Source organism: Bubalus kerabau, chromosome 19 (assembly GCF_029407905.1).
Source record: "Bubalus kerabau isolate K-KA32 ecotype Philippines breed swamp buffalo chromosome 19, PCC_UOA_SB_1v2, whole genome shotgun sequence".
Taxonomy (NCBI): Eukaryota; Metazoa; Chordata; class Mammalia; order Artiodactyla; family Bovidae; genus Bubalus; species Bubalus kerabau.
The window spans coordinates 9,047,313-9,068,072 of record NC_073642.1 but is presented as its reverse complement, the minus strand read 5'-3'; positions in this window follow the sequence as shown (position 1 = coordinate 9,068,072).

Genomic DNA, 20,760 nt, shown 5'->3' with positions numbered 1-20,760 from the left:
TTTTCATTCAATAGATTTCGTATAGGGGCTTCCCAGATGGTGCTAGTGGTAAAGAACCCACCTTACAATGCAGGAGACATAAAAAATGCAAGTGTGATCCCTGGGCTGGGAAGATCCCCTGCAGGAGGGCATGGCAACCCACTCCAGTATTCTTGCCTGGAGAATCCATGGACAGAGGAGCCTATGGACTACAGTCTATGGGGTCACACGGAGTCGGACACAGCTGAAGAAACTTAGCATGCATGCATACTTTGTATAAGGATTGGAATAAAAAAAAAAAATCCCTGTCCTAATCACCCCCAAAAGAACAATAAGAGGTTAAAACGCAGTATCTTTACTGAATATAGTGTAACTGAAAAAGTCTGTTGCTGTGCCATAAGCATTTCATCACCCAAATACAGCAACACTAAATAAAAACAGTTCTGGGAATGCAGCCCAGATTATGTAGGCCTCTAATCACATTTTATATTATTTCCCAGAGTGATAAAGAATAAACTGATCAAATTTTTTTCAAGTGAGAAAAATACAGACAAAATGAGTTTAATCATATGCGGAGCTTCATTTACTTCTTGTATTATTTACAGAGGCATAAATTTATTATGCATTTTATGTTGTTATCTGAACTCTTGGAATTTGCAAAGAAAAGAATTTGAAGCTGGGGAATACAGAGGAGACAGAAAAACAGACACAGTAATAACCATAAATCCTGAAGCATACGGATAAATGGAATGCTGATGCATTGAAATAAAAAACCACAATAATGTGTTGTTAAAACAAATACAGACTCCTACATAATAGGAAAGAGGTCTCAAGGTTCCACTCATGTGAAAGGATCAGCAGATTTCTTCTCCATAATAACAACTGTTATTATTATTTATTAAGCACCTATCATATAATGGATGCCTGAGGCACTATCCATAAATGAAAGAGAAAATAAATTTTTAAAAAAAAATCAGTGCTGAAGGCCTTATGAAATAAGAAGATTCTATATCCAATTTAGCAAAGATGATAATCGTTGCAATGTGCTTTTCCCTCATGCTCCATTTAATGGTTCCAATCAACACCTGAGTAAGCTTCTTGTCTTTCCTGGCCTTGGGGGAAAAAAAAAAACAATCATGAGTGCCTACAGTAACAATGGGACTATGGGACAGCTACCAAGGATCCATTGGATCTTCAAACATCACAAAACTTCTACTTTTACTTATATCATGTAGCTCTTCATGATAATATATATTAAGGATGAATGGGGAATTCCCTGGCAGTCCAGTGGTTAGGACTCAGCACTTTCACAGCTGTGGGCCCAGGTTCCATCCCTGGTCAGGGGCCTAAGATCCCACAAGCCATGCAGCACAGCCAAAAAAATAAATTAAAAAAAAAAAATTTAGACTGAATAACACATCAAAAATGGAACTAAAGATAAAGACAGACCCTGTTCAATATTTTTTTAATTAGGACTACATGCTAATGTTTTCAGTTCAGTTCAGTCGCTCAGTTGTGTCTGACTCTTTGCGACCCCATGAATCGCAGCACGCCAGGCCTCCCTGTCCATCACCAACTCCCGGAGTTCACTCAAACTCATGTCCATCGAGTTGGTGATGCCATCCAGCCATCTCATCCTCTGTCGTCTCCTTTTCCTCCTGCCCCCAATTCCTCCCAGCATCAGAGTATTTTCCAATGAGTCAACTCTTCACATGAGGTGGCCAAAGTACTGGAGTTTCAGCTTTAGCATCATTCCTTCCAAAGAACACCCAGGGCTGATCTCCTTTAGAATGGACTGGTTGGATCTCCTTGCAGTCCAAGGGACTCTCAAGAGTCTACTCCAACACCACAGTTCAAAAGCATCAATTCATCGGCACTCAGCCTTCTTCACAGTCCAACTCTCACATCCATACATGACCACTGGAAAAACCATAGCCTTGACTAGACGGACCTTTGTTGGCAAAGTAATGTCTCTGCTTTTCAATATGCTATCAGGTTGGTCATAACTTTCCTTTACCTAGTTCTATATAACCAAAATAATTGATCTCATTGAGTGACCAACAAAGTTAACAAATAAGTCAACTCTAACTTGTTTTGTAGATGAGAAAGTTCTGACAGCATGTAAGAAGGGTGGATAGATGGATATAAGAACAGAGAAAAGGAGAACTTCTTGTTGCTAAAGTCTCATCCAAACCTGTTCCTAATCCCAGGCTCCAGGCCTGGGGCACCTTCAGGCACCACAGGCTTCCCTCATAGCTCAGGTGGTAAAGAATCTACCTTCAATGCAGAAGACCCAGGTTTGATTCCTGGGTCAGGAAGATCCCCTGGAGAAGGAAATGGCAAGCCACTCCAGTCTTCTTGCCTGGAGAATCCCATAACAGAGGAGCTTGGGGTCTCAAGAGCTGGACACAACTTAGTGACTAAATGACTACTACTCAGGTACCAGGGGAGGTCACAGGAGGAAAACCAGACAGTCGTGGGCAGAGTCAAGTCATGGAGAACGTCACATGTCATGGATCAGGGAACATAAAACCAAAGCAGAGACTTAAGAAGGACAGCAACTTGACCTCAGAAGTCATTAGGGAGGAGGAAGTGGCTTCTCATAAAGTTAAGCTGGGGTTGCTTCTTAAAACGTGAGACGGGACTCAGAAGGAGCAATTAACTGCTCAGTTTTAGAGAAAAGGAGAAAGTGTAACCAGGGATTTCTTCCCAGCAGGAATGCCACCCAAGGGACCACAAAGACTCAGGGAGGGACTCTTCATCTAAGAGCCCACCTCTGACAAACCTAGACACTGTATTAAAAAGCAGAGACATCATTTTGCAGACAAAGATCCGTCTAGTCAAAGCTATGGTTTTTCTAGCAGTCATGTATGGATGTGAGAGTTGGACCATAAAGAAAGCTGAGTGCTGAAGAATTGATACTTCTGAACTGTGGTGTTGGATAAGACTCTTGAGAGTCCCTTGGACTGCAAGGAGATCCAACCAGTCCATCCTAAAAGAGGTCAGTCTTGAGTGTTCATTGGAAGGACTGATGGTGAAGCTGAAGCTCCAATACTTTGGCCACCTGATGTGAAGAGCTGACTCATTGGAAAAGACCCTGAGGCTGGGAAAGATTGAGGGCAGGAGGAGAAGGGGATGACAGAGGTTAAGATGGTTGGATGGCATCACTGACTTAGAAATGAGTTTGAGTAAGCTCCAGGAGTTGGTGATGGACAGTGATGCCTGGTGTGCTGAAGTTCATGGGGTCGCAAAGAGGCGGACATGACTGAACAACAACATCATGTCGTTCTGGCCCTGGAACTCTTCATCCCATGACCAGATGAGATTTGTGCATCCCCCAAGGCAAAGCTATAGCATGAAATAGGTCAGAGCCTCTTGTCTGAGTCTTATCTCCTACACTAAGACAGAAAAGGGACCCAGAAGAGAGAGTAATTAAAAGTCCTGGTATTTTTAGAAAACAGGAGGCAGTACTGTCCACAGGGAGCTAATTTGCTGCCCTGAGAGTAGGAGGCAATTGTCAAGCAGATTCCCAGCACCTTCGGGCTGGCTCAGCTCAGTTCTGAACAAGAGCAGCCTTGAACCCCATGCCCCTCCTCTGCCCCTGACTGTCCCCAGAATCCTGCTCACCTCCCACCTATCCTGTGTGCATCAAACTCCATAAAAGGATATGCATATGCACAAAGGAAGATCAGTTCAGACAGTGTTTAAACCCTTCATCCCTAACAATGTGCCTCTCCAGCATTTTAAGGTTACCTGCAGAGGAGGGCCCAGAGAGAAAGTGGCCCAGCTTCCAGGAGACTTTCTTGGTAAAATAAGGCATTTAAATCTCACCTCCTCAACTCTCTATTTACATATACACAACAAAATTTTTCTTCTTTCTGTCCTCACCATTTCACAAAGCTCAATATCAGGTCTGCTTTCCATCACACTTCGCTAAGAAATGTGACTATGGGCTTTAACCCTAGGGCTGAAGTCCAGCTCTGCTGCAAAGAATCTCAGGGGTAGGCAAGATATTTGTCTTCTCCAAGCCCTAGGGCCTCATCTAGGAAATGGGGGCCCCAACACCTAACTTTGGTCTTAGTGGAGTGTTGAATTTGCTTGCTCTTGCTGTGTAAAAAGTCAGCACAACCCTCAAGGGTTAAAAGAGCACACACGTATTATCTCACGGTGCTGGGTCAGGAATCCGGGCACAGGTAGCAGCTCCTGTGCTCGGGGTCTGCCTGCCACCAAGGCCGAGGCTGCGGTCCCGTGTGAGGCTCAGGGTCCTCTTCCACGCTCACGCAGTGGCTGGCAGACATCTGTTCCTCGTAGATCTGAGGCCCTTGGCTCCTGGAGGCTGCCTGCAGTGCCCTGACGTGTGGCTTCTCCACTCAGATCACGTCCCAGCAAATGCCCACACAGCTTCATCCAGGCCAACAGGGGCCCAGCTCCCTTCAGTCTGTGTGTATGGTTTTATATGATGTAGACAGTCACGAGTGACAGCCTATCACGTCTGAAGTCTGGGGGTTAGAAGCCAGCCCCGGGTCCTGCCCACAGGCAGGGGGAGAGAATCACACAGAATCATAGACACCAATAGGCAGGAATCTTTAAGGGCCACACCAGGGTGCGTCTGCCCCAGCACCTACCACAGAACCGTGTGTGTCTAAGTAGGTTTCATTTTTGTGTGTGATGGTTAATCTTATGTGATATCTTGGCTAAGTTACAGAGCCCAGTTGTTTGGTTAAACACCAGTCCAGTTTCTTTGAAAGTATTTTTTTCTAGGTCAAAGATAATTTCTCCAAACAGTAGACTTTGAGTAAATCTGATTATGTGCCACAGTGTGTGTGGGCCTTGTCTAATCAGCTGAAGCTTAGGCGCAAGGACTGGAGGTGTCCTGAAGGAGCAGCAATTCTGTCTCAACTATGATGTGGAAATCCTGCCTGAGTTTTCAGCCTGCTGCTCTGCAGAGTTCAGACTCAAGACTGCAACACTGATTTTCACCTAAATTCCAGCATGCTGGCCTGCCTGACAGATTTTATACTTGCCAGACACCAAAATCTTGCAATCCAATTCCTTAAATAAATACACATATACATACATAAAAACATGTTTCTCTAGGTGAATCCTGACTAATACAATATCATTGTTTTCTTGTTGCTACTGTTATTGTTTTATAAAAATCTAGTCAATAACGAAAGACTAAATAACATTCAATAATTTCAAAATATATGTACACATTATACACACATTTATATATATATATGATATATTCACATATATATCACACATATATGCATGTAACTTTAAGCATGTACTATGTGGTAGGCATGGTACTAACTGCTAGGAACTGGAATACTTGAATGAATTAAGAGGCATACTCCATTTGTTGAAATAAGGAAGACCCAATATTAAAAAGATATTGAGAAAAAAATTTTAAATAGAGAGATAATTAATACTAAATTAATACAAAAATTTAATGCAATCTCAATATAAATACCAATCAAAAGTTATAGAACACAATCTGATTCTAAAATTCATACGGAAATACACAGAAAATCAGACAAAAATTGGAAAAAGAAGTTGAGGAAACACTTGACCTTCCTAATATTAAAATATATTAGAAAACTAGAGTTAAAACATTATGGAAATGGCATGTGAATATTTAAATCAAAGCAACCAGATATAAATTCCAAAAATAGACCAAAATATCTATTAATATCTAGTAGATTATTAGTCGGGCACAACTGAGCGACTTCACTTTCACTTTTCACTTTCATGCATTGGAGAAGGAAATGGCAGTCCACTCCAGTATTCTTGCCTGGAGAATCCCAGGAACAGAGGAGCCTGGTGGGCTGCCATCTATGGGGTCACACAGAGTCAGACATGACTGAAGCAACTTAGCAGCAGCAGCAGATTATTAAAGTGACACTGAATATCAGGTGAGGGTGAGGAATTCAATACATTAATGGCTTTGAGCAACTGAGTAGGTATTTGGGGAAAATTAAGTTAGATCTCTATCTCAACCCATAGATTGGGGCATCTTCAGATGAAGCTAATTCCAAATGATGGGATATTGTTAATATAAAAATGAAACTGAAATCATACTGAAAAGAACATAGAGTCTTTTTTTTTAAGTTCTTAAAGTGAGAAAGGCCAGTTAGAAAATGTGTTCTAGGAATACAGACTTAATCACAAAAGCATAGACTTTTGCCGCTGGTGGTTTAGAATATCAGGGATGCCAAGTATCAGGTCTCTGAAGTTCTTCTGTCCCTTCCTTCACAAACCAAAGAAGGGCTTCCTAGGTGGTGCAGGGGCAAAAACAACAAAGATCATGGCATCTGGTTCCATAACTTCACGGCAAATAGAAGGGGAAAAAGTGGGAGTAGTGACAGATTTTATTTTCTTGGGCTCTAAAATCACTGCAGACAGTGACAGTTAACTGCAAACAGTTAAAAGATGCTTGCTCCTTGGAAGGAAAGTTATGATAAACCTAGAGAGCCTATTAAAAAGCAGACATCACTTTGCTGCCAAAGGTTTGTATAGTCAAAGCTATGTTTTTTCCAGTAGTCATGTATAGATGTGAGAGTTGGACTGTAAAGAAGGCTGAGAGCCAAAGAATTGACGCTTTTGCAAAAGTCTGGAGGAGACTCGTGAGAGTTCCTTGGACTGCAAGATCAAACCAGTTATCAATCCTAAAAGAAATCAACACTGAATATCCACTGAAAGGACTAATGCTGAAGCTGAAGCTCCAATACTTTGGCCACCTGATGTGAAGAGCTGACTCACCAGAAAAGACCCTGATGCTAGGGAAGATTGAAGGCAAAAGGAGAAGGGGGCAGCAGATAATAAGATGGTTAGATAGCATCGCCAACTCAATGGACATAAATTTGAGCAAACTCTGGGAGATAGTGAAGGACAGGGAAACCTGGTGTGCTACATGCAGACAATGGGTTTGCAGAGTTGGACACAACTTAGCGACTTAACACCAAAACAATCAAACCGAAGATGGCTGGTGAAGCTTCAGCCATTCTCCTGCTTCCTAAGCAGCTGGAGAGAAAATGGCAAATAGACTTTTACTGAAGCCCAACTTAACAGTCTGCTTTAACTACCCTATTCTGCAAAGAAACTGTAACATTACCCCGGGTTCTGTTAATAAGGAAGGAGGGTAAAATAAATATCAGGTTGACAGTTGGCAACCTCTGCCCAACTTACAAATTTTTAACTTTAAAACTTACAGAAAGTTATAAAAATAGTTTCTTTATACATTTCCCCACCCAGATTCCACTAATGTTAATGTCTTACATAGTATGTATGTATGTTATGCCTTACATAGTATGTATGTATGTTAATGTCTTACATAGTATGTATGTATGTTAACACATAGTATGTATGTCTTACATAGTATGTAATGTCTTACATAGTATGAAGTTGCTCAGTTGTGTCCGACTCTTTGCAACCCCATGGACTGTAGCCCACCAGGCTCCTTGGTCCATGGGATTTTCCAGGCATGAATACTGGGGTGGGTTGCCATTTCCTTCTTCAGGGGATCTTCCCTACCCAGGGATCGAACCCAGGTCTCCCACATTGTAGGAATACGCTTTACCATCTGAGCTACCAGGGAACTGGGGTATAATTATCAGAACCCGGAAATTCATTCTGGCACAATACAAAAGGCCTATTTCAATTTCACCAACTTTTCCATTATTTTTTTTTTCAGTTCCAGGTCTTATCCAGGGTACCATGTTGTACTTAGTTGTAATTTCTCCTTAGTATAAAAAGTATTACATTATTTTGTGAAATCACCCTCAATTTTGATCTGCCTGAAGTTTTCTCCTAAGTAGACTAGAGCTATATACAATTGCCAAATTTGATTAGATGAAAATTTAAATTTTCTGCATGAAAGAAACACTGTAAACAAAATCAAAAGATAAACCTCAAACAGAAGAAAATAATCTGCAAGACATAACCCAACAAAAAGCCAATTTCTTTAAAACATAAACAGTGTCAACAAATCAATAGGACATACAATCCAATAGAAAAACTGACAAAATACACTATTAGATAAGTCATATAAAAAGAATTATAAATGGCTCTTAAATGTATTAAAACAAACTCAAACTTATCCATGTAAGAGAAATGCAAAACTATAAAACTATAATCATATCTCATTGTAATTCTTTATCAATTTGCAAAGAAGAAATCATTTAGCAATATTCTGTGCCGGCAAAAGCCTGGAAAAATAGTACTGTTTCTAGAAATGTAAACTGGTATAGCCTCCTTGAAGAACAACTTCATCATTTCATCCAAATTTAAAATGCCCATGTTGTTTTACCCAGAAATGCCACGTACAGAAATTTACCTTTTAGGGAGATAATAAACACACACATGAAATGACATGTGTATACAGTATGCATTCCAGAGCTGATGATAACCCAAATTTTCATCAGTTGAACACTAGTTAAATAAATTTGGGTCTATTTATAGGATAGAATGCTCTCTGGTCATTATAAAGAGCAAGGCATGTTTGTGTAGAACAGTTCCTAAGACATATTATTTTTTTAAGTGAGGGACATTGTGTATAATATATGCTGTGTCTGTGGGAAGGAAAATATATACATACGTGCTTGCCTGTGTATAATTTTCTCTAAAAGAATTGATGAGAAATGCCTATTGCTCTGTAGTAGGAATCAACTTGCTAGGAGATAACAGTGGTTGAAAGACACGTTTTATTGGAAACACAAAAAATAACCTATATAGTCAAAGAAATGCAATCATAGTGTTATATTTGGCTCCCCAGGAAACCCTAGTCCTACAGAAGTAATGATGTGGACAGTTTTCATTGATTTAACTGGTATTTGTGATACCATGAAATCATATACGGAAGAAGAGAGGAGAGGCTGGTGGGGTGTGGAGGGGAGGTGCCAGGGAGACAAATGCTCCCCCACATTACCAGGAAGATGAGGCCTAAAGGGGGAGAAATCGAGAAGGAGGAGCGTGAGCATATTGTTCAGAAATACGGGAGTAACAATTGAAAGAGGCAGTCAAAATAATTAAAAGTGATTGCTGGTTGTAAAGAGCAAGGCAGGGCCGCTGTTCTTCATTACCAATCTGTTTGGTATTACAAGATTTTTTACAATGGGCATGTTTTACTTTGATAAAATTAAAGCATTAATGCACAAATAATATGTGGTAATATGCTTACAATCCCATGTTGTAAAAAAATATTCAGGATTGATATGCAACTCTCTCTCTATTCTCACCCCCCAAATAATCACACTCTCATGAATGTACGTATCTTTGCACACATTTTTCCATGCCCATGAGAACACAAACACAGACGTGAACAGGTATCATACGTACCTATCCACCTGTTTACACCTGTTTATATACATATGATTTATATATGTGTGTTACATATATTACGTATGTTACATATATGTAACTTTGGCCACCTGATGAGAGCTGACTCATTTGAAAAGACCCTGACGCTGGGAAAGATTGAAGGCGGGAGGAGAAGGGGACGACAGAGGATGAGAGGGCTGGATGGCATCATTGACTTGATGGACATGAATTTGAGTAAACTCCAGGAGTTGGTGATGGACAGGGAGGCCTGGCATGCTGCAGTCGCAGAGTTGGACATGACTGAGCAACTGAACTGAACTGATATACATAACATATAAGTACGTATTACACAAGGACTATAAATGTAGAATGGAGGAGGACATGGCAGCCCACTCCAGGATTCTTGCCTGGGAAATCCCATGGACGGGGAGCCTGGAGGGCTACAGTCATTGGGTTCACAAAAGATTCAGACAGGACTTAGAGACTAAACAGCAAACAATAAATGCAGAAAATCTTTGAAGTTGAATATTTTGTTTTTAAATTCTAGAAAATCTTCTTTTGCTATACTGCATGCCATTGAATTGACCTATATAGGCAGACAGACTTAAATATAGATGCAGATATCAGATCAGATCAGATCAGATCAGTCGCTCAGTCGTGTCCGACTCTTTGCCACCCCATGAATCACAGCACGCCAGGCCTCCCTGTCCATCACCAACTCCAGGAGTTCACTCAGACTCGCGTCCATCGAGTCAGTGATGCCATCCAGCCCTCTCATCCTCTGTCGTCCCCTTTTCCTCCTGCCCCCAATCCCTCCCAGCATCAGAGTCTTTTCCAATGAGTCAACTCTTCGCATCAGGTGGCCAAAGTACTGGAGTTTCAGCTTTAGCATCATTCCTTCCAAAGAACACCCAGAGCTGATCTCCTTTAGAATGGACTGGTTGGATCTCCTTGCAGTCCAAAGGACTCTCAAGAGTCTTCTCCAACACCACAGTTCAAAAGCATCAATTCGCCACAGGTATACATGTGTATACCTGTGGCGGATTCATTTTGATATTTGGCAAAACTAATACAGTTATGTAAAGTTTAAAAATAAAATAAAATTAAAAAAAAAAAAGCATCAATTCTTCGGTGCTCAGCCTTCTTCACAGTCCAACTCTCACATCCATCCATGACCACAGGAAAAACCATAGCCTTGACTAGATGAACCTTTGCTGGCAAAGTAATGTCTCTGCTTTTGAATATGCTGTCTAGATTGGTCATAACTTTCCTTCCAAGGAGTAAGTGTCTTTTAATTTCATGGCTGCAGTCACCATCTGTAGTGATTTTGGAGCCCAGAAAAATAAAGTCTGACACTGTTTCCACTGTTTCCCCATCTATTACCCATGAAGTGGTGGGACCAGATGCCATGATCTTAGTTTTCTGAATGTTGAGCTTTAAGCCAGCTTTTTCACTCTCCACTTTCACTTTCATCAAGAGGCTTTTGAGTTCCTCTTCACTTTCTGCCAAAAGGGTGGTGTCATCTGCATATCTGAGGTTATTGGTATTTCTCCTGGCAATCTTGATTCCAGCTTGTGTTTCTTCCAGTCCAGCATTTCTCATGATGTACTCTGCATATAAGTTAAATAAACAGGGTGACAATATACAGCCTTGATGTACTCCTTTTCCTATTTGGAACCAGTCTGTTGTTCCATGTCCAGTTCTAACTCTTGCTTCCTGACCTGCATACAGGTTTCTCAAGAGGCAGATCAGGTAGTCTGGTATTCCCATCTCTTTCAGAATTTTCCACAGTTTACTGTGATCCACACAGTCAAAGGCTTTGGCATAGTCAATAAAGCAGAAATTGATGTTTTTCTGGAACTCTCTTGCTTTTTCGATGATCCAGAGGATGTTGGCAATTTGATCTCTGGTTCCTCTGCCTTTTCTAAAGCCAGCTTGAGCATCAGGAAGTTCACGGTTCACATATTGCTGAAGCCTGGCTTGGAGAATTTTGAGCATTACTTTACTAGCATGTGAGATGAGTGCAATTGTGTGGTAGTCTGAGCATTCTTTGGCATTGCCTTTCTTTGGGATTGGAATGAAAACTGACCTTTTCCAGTCCTGTGGCCACTGCTGAGTTTTCCAAATTTGCTGGCATATTGAGTGCAGCACTTTCACAGCATCATCTTTCAGGATTTGGAATAGCTCAACTGGAATTCCATCACCTCCACTAGCTTTGTTCGTAGTGATGCTTTCTAAGGCCCACTTGACTTCACATTCCAGGATGTCTGGCTCTAGGTCAGTGATCACACCATCGTGATTATCTGGGTTGTGAAGATCTTTTTTGTACAGTTCTTCTGTGTATTCTTGCCATCTGTTCTTAATATCTTCTGCTTCTGTTAGGTCCATACCATTTCTGTCCTTTATCGAGCTCATCTTTGCATGAAATGTTCCTTTGGTATCTCTGATTTTCTTGAAGAAATCCCTAGTCTTTCCCATTCTGTTGTTTTCCTCTATTTCTTTGCATTGATCGCTGAAGAAGGTTTTCTTATCTCTTCTTGCTATTCTTTGGAACTCTGCATTCAGATGTTTATATCTTTCCTTTTTTCCTTTGCTTTTCGCTTCTCTTCTTTTCACAGATATTTGTAAGATGCAGATATAGATGTATGAAAAAGAGGGAAAGAGAAAATATTACATATCATATATACATATACCATACATAAAATGCGGCTCCATCTTCAACTCTGTCTCTCTTTCTTGTTGTGTCCTGTCTCCCTTCATTCATTTAATTGCAATTTGCAACCTGTAATTCTCCCTCAAGTTACAGAGCCCCCTTGCACAGTTATTCCGTGCTGGTCTTCTAGTGGTTTTATGAAGAACAGGCACAGTTCAGGTCATTAGGATCTTTTCAGTAGCACAAGCCAGAAAGCAAGAAGGCAAGGCAGACCTTGCTCTTCTGTGCTGGTGGCAGATGAGGGGATCAAGCTGAACCCCTCATAGCAGCCACAGAGATAGCTGTTCAGGTCTTCCTACGGGAACTTCCCCCAGGAATGCAAGTAGCAGCCTTCAGCTGCAGTGCGTTTAGGATTTGCCACAGTGCTCAAGCCAAGGGCACATTCTCCTTGGGCAGCTCGCAGCCAGTGACTGAGCCCAGCCAGGCATCAGGCCTGGTTATTTCTGCTCCAAGACCCTGGGATGCAGTCTTTGCGCTGCAGCTCCACACTGGGACCACTCATGAGCTCCGAGGTGCTTCTCCATCCTTCTTCCCTCTCCTCTTCTGAAAAGATGCCGCATCACAGTCTGAAGGTTTTCCCTGCTCAATCCTGCTCCTCTCCTCCTTGATTTCTCAAGCCTTAACTCCCAGAATAGCTTGCACTTCTAGCTGTGTTTTGGCAGCTGCTTCCTGGAGAACCCCAAACCATCTCATTTCTCAGCTGAGAAACACCAAAGAAGCCTCACTACTCTTAGGTTTATTCCACCTCAGCCAACAGGTTGTCTCCCAACCAGAAGTCCACAATGGTTCTCCAGCCTCTTTTAGGGGCCCGTCCAGCTTTTTGGGGTTAGCACTATGGGCTGCCCCAGAATAGAAGGTTCAGGAAGATCCCTACAGAGGACCCAGCCTCTGCCGGCCAGGCTTTCTCAGGAAACACCATGTCTGCGGTCTTCCCTCTAGGCTACCAGAGGAGGCAGGCTTTTGTCTCTGTGCTGGTCCCTCCCAGGGCATCGTATGCCCCATACCCTGGAGAATGCCTTGCCCATCTTCCTCAGAGAGCAAGACAAACTCACAGACAGGCTTGCATTGGTCATGAGTCGTCATGTTATTCCAAACAGGAAGAGGGCTCAGGGACGGGCATGCAAGCTGCCATCTTCCCAGAGTTCCTCAGGCATGACACAGGAAGTAAACAAGGAGAGCCCCAGGCGCCTAGATGGTCAAAGACCAGGAAGGAGTATGGGGAAAGTCTCAGGGGTCCCCAGGACACGTGTGACCCACCACCCAACATGTCAAAGAACTGGACGCTTAGACAGATCTCAGGCTGCCCTTCGTGCCAAACAGTATAACACAGATCTTGGTCTAACAAGATAAATCTCACAGACTGATTTCATCCTGTGGGTCTCCACATTCCCAAGCCGTCACAAGAGAACCAAGATTACACAAGACTTCCAAACTGGCTTCCACTCCTTTAAATTAGCATCCTTTAAATCCTGAATCCTTTAAATTAGCATCAGTGAGTTTTGTCAAATAATGGGGGAAAATAGGTGGAAAGGGAATAAAGAAATAAAATAAGTCTAACAACAGTATTATGTTCTTTCTACAGAGTATTGATTGTACGTCATTAATGGTTGGACTGTTTTCCACCTTTTCACTTCAAAATTATTCCAGGAAGAAATGAATATTTTTCAGCAGCTGATGGAGATCATCAGACTTCTGAACTCATCTAATGAAAGACAATTACTTTATGTTGCCTTAGGCTCTCTCCAACCAACAGAATGTCAATGTCAATTTCTCCAATTAAAGGGGACATTTTTGAAAAAGACTAATACAATTTTCAAAGAATAAAGTTGGAGAAGCAGCTATGCTAGCAATCTGAACTAGCCTGGCTGCCACTGTAGTGGAAAACACACTGAGATCTCCCAAGGTCCTGGGTTTGAATCCCAAAATGGCCACATTAGCTGTACAACTTGAGCAAAGCATCTATCCCCATTAGGCCTTAGTTTCCTCACCTTTCAGATAACGAATTTTCAAAATATTTAGCAATGAACTTCTTTTTCCAGCACATCTATCCAAAGCTCCAATCCATTATAAGCATCTGTTATGGGTTGAATAGCGTCCCCCCCTAAAAAGATGTATTGTCGTCCTAAGGCCCAGTACCTCAGAATGTGACCCCATTTGGAGAGAGGGTCTTTACAGAGGTAATCAAATTAAGGGCTTCCCTGGTGTCACTAGTGGTAAAGAACCTTCCTGACAATGCAGGTTAGACATAAGAGACACAGGTTTGATCCCTAGGTCAAGAAGATCCCCTGGAAGCGGGCATGGCAACCCACTCCAATATTCTTGCCGGGAAAATCCCATGGACAGAGGAGCCTGGTAGAGAGGAGTCCATGGGGTTGCAAAGAGTCGGACACGACTGAGCAACCTCACTTCACCCACTCACCCAACACCTTAGAGGGAATATGGCCCTACCGACACCTTGGCCATGGATTTCTGCACTCCAGAACTGTGAGACAATAAACTTCTGTTGTTCTAAGTCACCCACTGTGGTATTTTGCTGCAGCAACCCTACCCAGCAAACTAAGCAGTATATATGCCAGGTTAAATCTTCCATTGTCACAGAGCCCCACAGAGCCCAACCCCAAATCTCCTGAATGAAAGGATGGCTGAGCCTAGCCTCTCCGAGTCCATGACAGCTTGTGTTCACACACGACCCTGAGGCCCTAAGGTCTCTGAGTTCTCATCTACAGAAGGACCTTTCCCTCTAGAACTTTCGAGTGTGAAGTGTATGCTTGGGCCATCAGTGTCCCTAAAGATGATTGAAGTACGTCTAGTTTACCTGCTATTCTTCATTGCAAAATTTAATTGCCTCAATATGCTCTGTGCTACTCATGACAGAGAAAAGAAAAAACAACTTGAATCCATTTTTAAAATATCTGGTGACAGAAAGAGATATTTAGATTATATGTGTAAACTCAGTTGTGTGAGCAAAGTCTAAAAGTACTTGAAGGTATAATCCATTGCTGGAAAGAAATCTCACCATTGGCTGATCATGGTCACACACAACATTCAGTTCTTTACCTTCTTGTTTCCTGTTTGACAGGGCTTCCCTGGTGGTTTAGATGGTAAAGAATCTGCCTGCAGCACAGGAGACACAGTTTCCATCCCCGGGTCAGGAGGAGCCCCTGAAGAAGGAAATGGCAACCCACTCCAGTATTCTTGCCTGCAGAATCCCATGGACAGAGGAGCCTGGCGGGCTACATGCCCTGCTTGACAGACCCTCAGCTCACAATCACCAGCTCAGAGGACTCCTGAGAGGCTCTTTAGAGACATCCTCTACCTCCTTCAGGTTGAAACACTTGCACGATCATCAATCATTTGTCACCTCTTACAGCATGACTTAAACTATAGTATTAACTGACTCTAATTCTAACCACAGAATAAAATATTTCAGGAAATGATGCAAAGCAGAGAAAGGAAAGGGGCAGAAAAAACCCACCCTATCTGTTTTTCTGTGTTATATCTATATAGACATAAACTAGATAAATTTTTCCATATTTACACTCAGCACAAAGATAGGACATAAGACCCCAAGGGGCAGGGGGTGGGGGGAAGCTTCCAAATTTAAAACTTGTTGATCAACTAAAAGAGAGAGACAATTTCCAGTGAAAATACTTCCGAGCAGGATTGAAAGACGTCCATAGTGACATTAAATCTGAGTCCCTGGAGACTATCACAGAGACTGTCCTGGCTCCCAAGTGTCCTCTCTCGAAGAGGCCAGTGGGGTCTCCAGTGAAACGGAACCTTGGGTGCTGCACGTCTTTGGCTCAGACAGAGAGCCACCAATCCAGGGAATATAAAGCACGACAACTGCCATGCTTTTAAGGCCTCCACTTATGGAGCTTGCTGTATTCATCATTTCATTTAATCCCACAGCACACCTAGGGCACTATTTACCCTCCTTTATGGTCAAGAAGGAAATTAAGAACCAGATGATTAAGCAAATGTCCCAGACTGCCTGAACAGAAGGACATTCTAGTATGCCAGTTTTTAAACCTAGAATATGTATGCTCTTATGCCCGACTTCTTTCACTCAACATATAATTGTGTGTAGCTTATTCATATTCATTGCTGTATAATATTTCCTTATATGAATACATCATCATTTATTATCCAGTATCCAGTTGAGGGACATTTAAGATGCTTCAAAAAATCATTAATTTTTAAGGCACAAAAATATCCATCAATACACTGGAAGCGATAACTAGGATAGTTGTTCTCAAAACTCCTTCACACATTTAAAACTTATCGAGGACATCAAAGCAATTTTGTTTACATAGGTTTTATTTATTATATTTAGGCTGCAGTCCATGGGGTCACTAGGAGTCGGACACGACTGAGCGACTTCACTTTCATTTTTCACTTTCATGCATTGGAGAAGGAAATGGCAACCCACTCCAGTGTTCTTGCCTGGAGGATCCCAGGGACAGGGGAGCCTGGTGGGCTGCCGTCTATGGGGTCGCACAGAGTCAGACACGACTGAAGCGACTTAGCATAGCATAGCATAACATATTAAAAATTAAAGCTAAAAGAAATGTTTAAATATTTATTAGTTCATTTTAAATAACCATAATTAAACCCATTACATGTTAATATAAAAATGTATTGAAAGAAAAACTGTATTTCCCAAAAATAGTGAAAAGAAGGGGCATTGTTTTATTTTTGCAAATCTCTTTAAAATCTGGTTTTCCAGAAGGCAGCTGTATCACTGAACCTGCTTCTGCACTCAGTATGCTACAATATGTTGTTTGGTTGAAGCATGTGAAGAAAATTTCGCCTCACACAGATATGTAACTATGTAAAGGAGGGTCTTTCAGAATCTCTAAGAGTCTTGGGAATTTCCAGGGGTCCTTGGATCATGCTTCACAAAAGGCTGATTTAGAAGATGCTCCAGGAAGGTAAACACAATTCTTAAAGGTTGCATAGAGAAAGGCCAGGTACACTTTGGCAGTCCATATGATTCAAACGGGCTTCCCAGGTGGCGAGTGGTAAAGAATCCACCTGCCAATGCAGGAGACACAAGAGACCCCAGGTTCAATCCTTGGGTTGGGAAGATCCCCTGGGGTAGGAAATGGCACCGCACTCTACTATTCTTGCCTGAACTCCATGGACAGAGGAACCTGGCCGGCTACAGTCCATGGGGCCTCAAAGAGTCGGACATGACTGAGAATACACACACGATTCAAATGCTTGGGCTTGAGGTATCTCTTCCTTAGCCGGCCTCCTACTTTGCACCCATTTAAAAGAAAATGAACAGTAAATTCACACAAATAGCCTAGCAGAGGTAGGGGGAGGAAATGCATCACCCCACCTGTGGATCATTTCCTTCTCCGGGGGATCTTCCCAACCCAGGGATTGAACCCAGGTCTCCTGCACTACAGACAGACCCTTCACTGTCTGAGCCACCAGGGAAGCCTCCATTATTGATCAGACTCTGCCATATCTCACTCCCAGTTGAAACTCAGCTACAGCATTCTAAGGACATTTTGTAGTTTCTACAGAAAGCAGATAACACTTTTATAATAAGAAAATAACTATCGTTTTCTCAAAAGAAAATAAAAGGAGAAGGGGGAGAAACAGAATATCCAGAAACTTCCCCTACTTTTCTCCTGAACAGTGGGACCCCCAAGGCAGAGAACAAGAGGGCAACTGGGAGGAAAGAACGGATTAGAAACGAGCAACGGAGCAGCCAGGAAGCGCAAGACTCTGCTCACGGATGAGAAACACACGACACGTGTCTGAATTGACTTCTTATTCTAAAGGAAAGAAAAAGAGGTATTTTTATGACTTCACATTTCCCCATTAACAGGATTGAAATGCAAACCTCGAGAGTCAGGGGTAGAAACAACGGGCAAGAAGCTTGCATTCAGACCCTTCCACAGAGACCCCCAGTGCGGCCTCTCTTTCACACACGACTCAGCGTCTCAGTTCCTGCTTGAGTGAGTCAAGTAATAACCCCCAAGATCCCAAAGCCGTCCAGGAGCTCAAGATACAGAAACCTGCTGCAGAGTAGAACCCCATCAGAGCACAAAAGGTGGGTCCCCGCTGAGGAACAGCAGCCAGGTTCGACAGTCTGGGCTGCTCGCCAAGCTCATTTGTTTCCCAGTCTTCACTCGCCAACTGAAGTGGTTGAGAATTAATAGGTCCCCAAAATATTTCGTTGGATACATAGCATAAGAGCTGCCAACTCGCCACTTCCACTGATGCTAGAAGCAGCAAAGTTGAAATGGCAACGAAAATGAAGAGCTGAGGTACCAGGAAGCAGCACTCCGAGCAGAAGGCATCCCAGAAGGACAGCAAGGGTAGCTGCTGCGTTCACCGAGATGAAGGTGATCCTGAATGCAGCTTCTGATCCCCAGTGTCAGCTGACTGCCACTGAGAGCGTGAGAAGGGAAGCCTTCTTCTACTACCATAAATAATAAGTAAGTGTGAAAATCTACGGGACTTTTCACTTAAAACAAGCCCCATGGTATATACTAACCCACCTTGAGGAGAATGATAGCAAGTCCATTTTAACTGAAACAGAGGATAAAAGGTGAAACACAATGATGGGAGAAAAGTCCTGGAATCCTGAGAAAATGTAATTCTTTTCAAGGCATTAAAAACTTCTTTTTATATATACCACAGTTTTCTTATCCATTCATCTGCCGATGGACATCTAGGTTGCTTCCGTATACCCAATGGAATATTACTCAGCTGTTAAAAAGAATGCATTTGAGTCAGTTCTAATGAGGTGGATGAAACTGGAGCCTATTATACAGAGTGAAGTTAAGTCAGAAAGAAAAACACTGATACATTATATTAACACATATATATGGAATTTAGAAAGATGGTAATGATGACCCTATATTCTTGACAGCAAAAGAGACACAGATATAAAGAACAGACTTTTGGATTCTGTGGGAGAAGGCGAGGGTGGGATGGTTTGAGAGAATAGCATTGAAAGATGCATATTATCATATGTGAAATAGATCACCAGTCTAGGTTCAATGCATGAAACAGGGCGCTCAAAGCCACTGCACTGGGACAACACAGAGGGAGGGAATGCGGAGGCAGGGGGGTGGCAGGGGTGGGGAGGTGGGAGGGGGATGTGGGACAGGGGGACACATGTACACCCATGGCTGACTTATGTCAATGTATGTCAAAAACCACAATATTGTAAAGTAATTGGCCTCCAACTATAATAAATAAATAAAATTTAAAAAAACCAAAAACTTCTTTTTTAAAATCGGCTGATTGAAGCCAATCGGTAGCTGTACTTCCTCTCAGATCATATATCTTCTCATTTTACATGTTAGTCACTCAGTGGTGTCCAACCAACTCTCTGTGACCCTATGGACGGTAGCCCAGCAGGTTCCTCTGTCCCTGGAATTCTCCAGGCAAGAATACTGGAGTGGGTTGAAATTTCCTTCTCCAAGGGATCTTCCCCACCCAGAGATCAAACCCTGGTCTCCTGCACTGCAGGCAGGTTCTCTGCCATCTGAGCTACCAGGGAAGCCCCTTAATTAAACCACTGTTTAACATCTTAAGAATCTCTGAATTTGCCCCACCCTGTGATTCAAACCCAGAGAAGTCTGTGCAGTTAATAGACGTCACACCCCCAGGTGGTGGAACCCAGGAAGCTCAGTGCCTGTGCTTTACCTACGTGATCATATTCTGTTCTTAAAACAACCCACAGACATGGGTATTTTCATCTCCATGTTCCCCATGGAAAAAAACTGAACTTCAGAAGTGAAGTGACTTGCTCTCAGATATATAAAGATATATATAAGTCTCAAACATACCACTACTGGGGATCAAGACAATATGACTTTAAACTCCGTTGAGTTTAAAGTTGAGTGAGTGTGTGTGTGTGTGTGTGTGTGTGAGAGAGAGAGAGAGAGAGAGAGAGACAGGGAATGTGGCAGAAGGTGATGAAGGTGTCTAGAGCTACTTCTACAACTTGAGAAGCATTCTCTATAAGCTAAATCCAAGAAGTGATTGTGAAGAAAATCACTTTGATGTTTACAAGAAAAACCCGAGGAGGAATTCATTTTGGGGATTAAAGTCACCGTTAGGGGAAAACTCTAAAAAGACTGAAGACAGACAGACCTGGTGGCTGGGGGCCGAGGGCTATCTTCACACTTCAGTGGCTCTGTTCCTACAAACATTGTACGAGTCAACCATCCTCAGAGACATGTGGTCACAGGAATGTCAAATTGTGAGAGAGTAGCTGAAAGTCCAATACTTTGGCCACCTGATGCAAAGAACTGACTCATTGGAAAAGACCCTGATGTGGGGCAAGATTGAAGGCAGGAGGAGAAGGGGATGACAGAGGAGGAGGTGGTTGGATGACATTACTGATTCAATGGACGTAAGTTTGAGCAGGATCCAGGAGTTGGTGATGGACAGGGAAGCCTGGCGTGCGGCAGTCCATGGGGTCGCAAAGAGTCGGACAGGACTGAGCAACTGAACTGACTGACTGGCTGATCTCCACGAAAAACTTACACCCATCTCAGAATATCTGGAACATGCTTTCTTTCCACTAACCAGTCAAGATCTACAAGATCCAACATAGACATGTGGGTCAGCAACCCAAGCAGCCTGTATTGGTGGGGGTTAGGAACACCAGCTGCTGTTACAAACAGGTCCCAAATTTCTCACTGGCATGACAGACCAGTATGTTAGGCAGCTCCGTTCGGACATATCTCAGATTCCTTTTACCTTGTGGC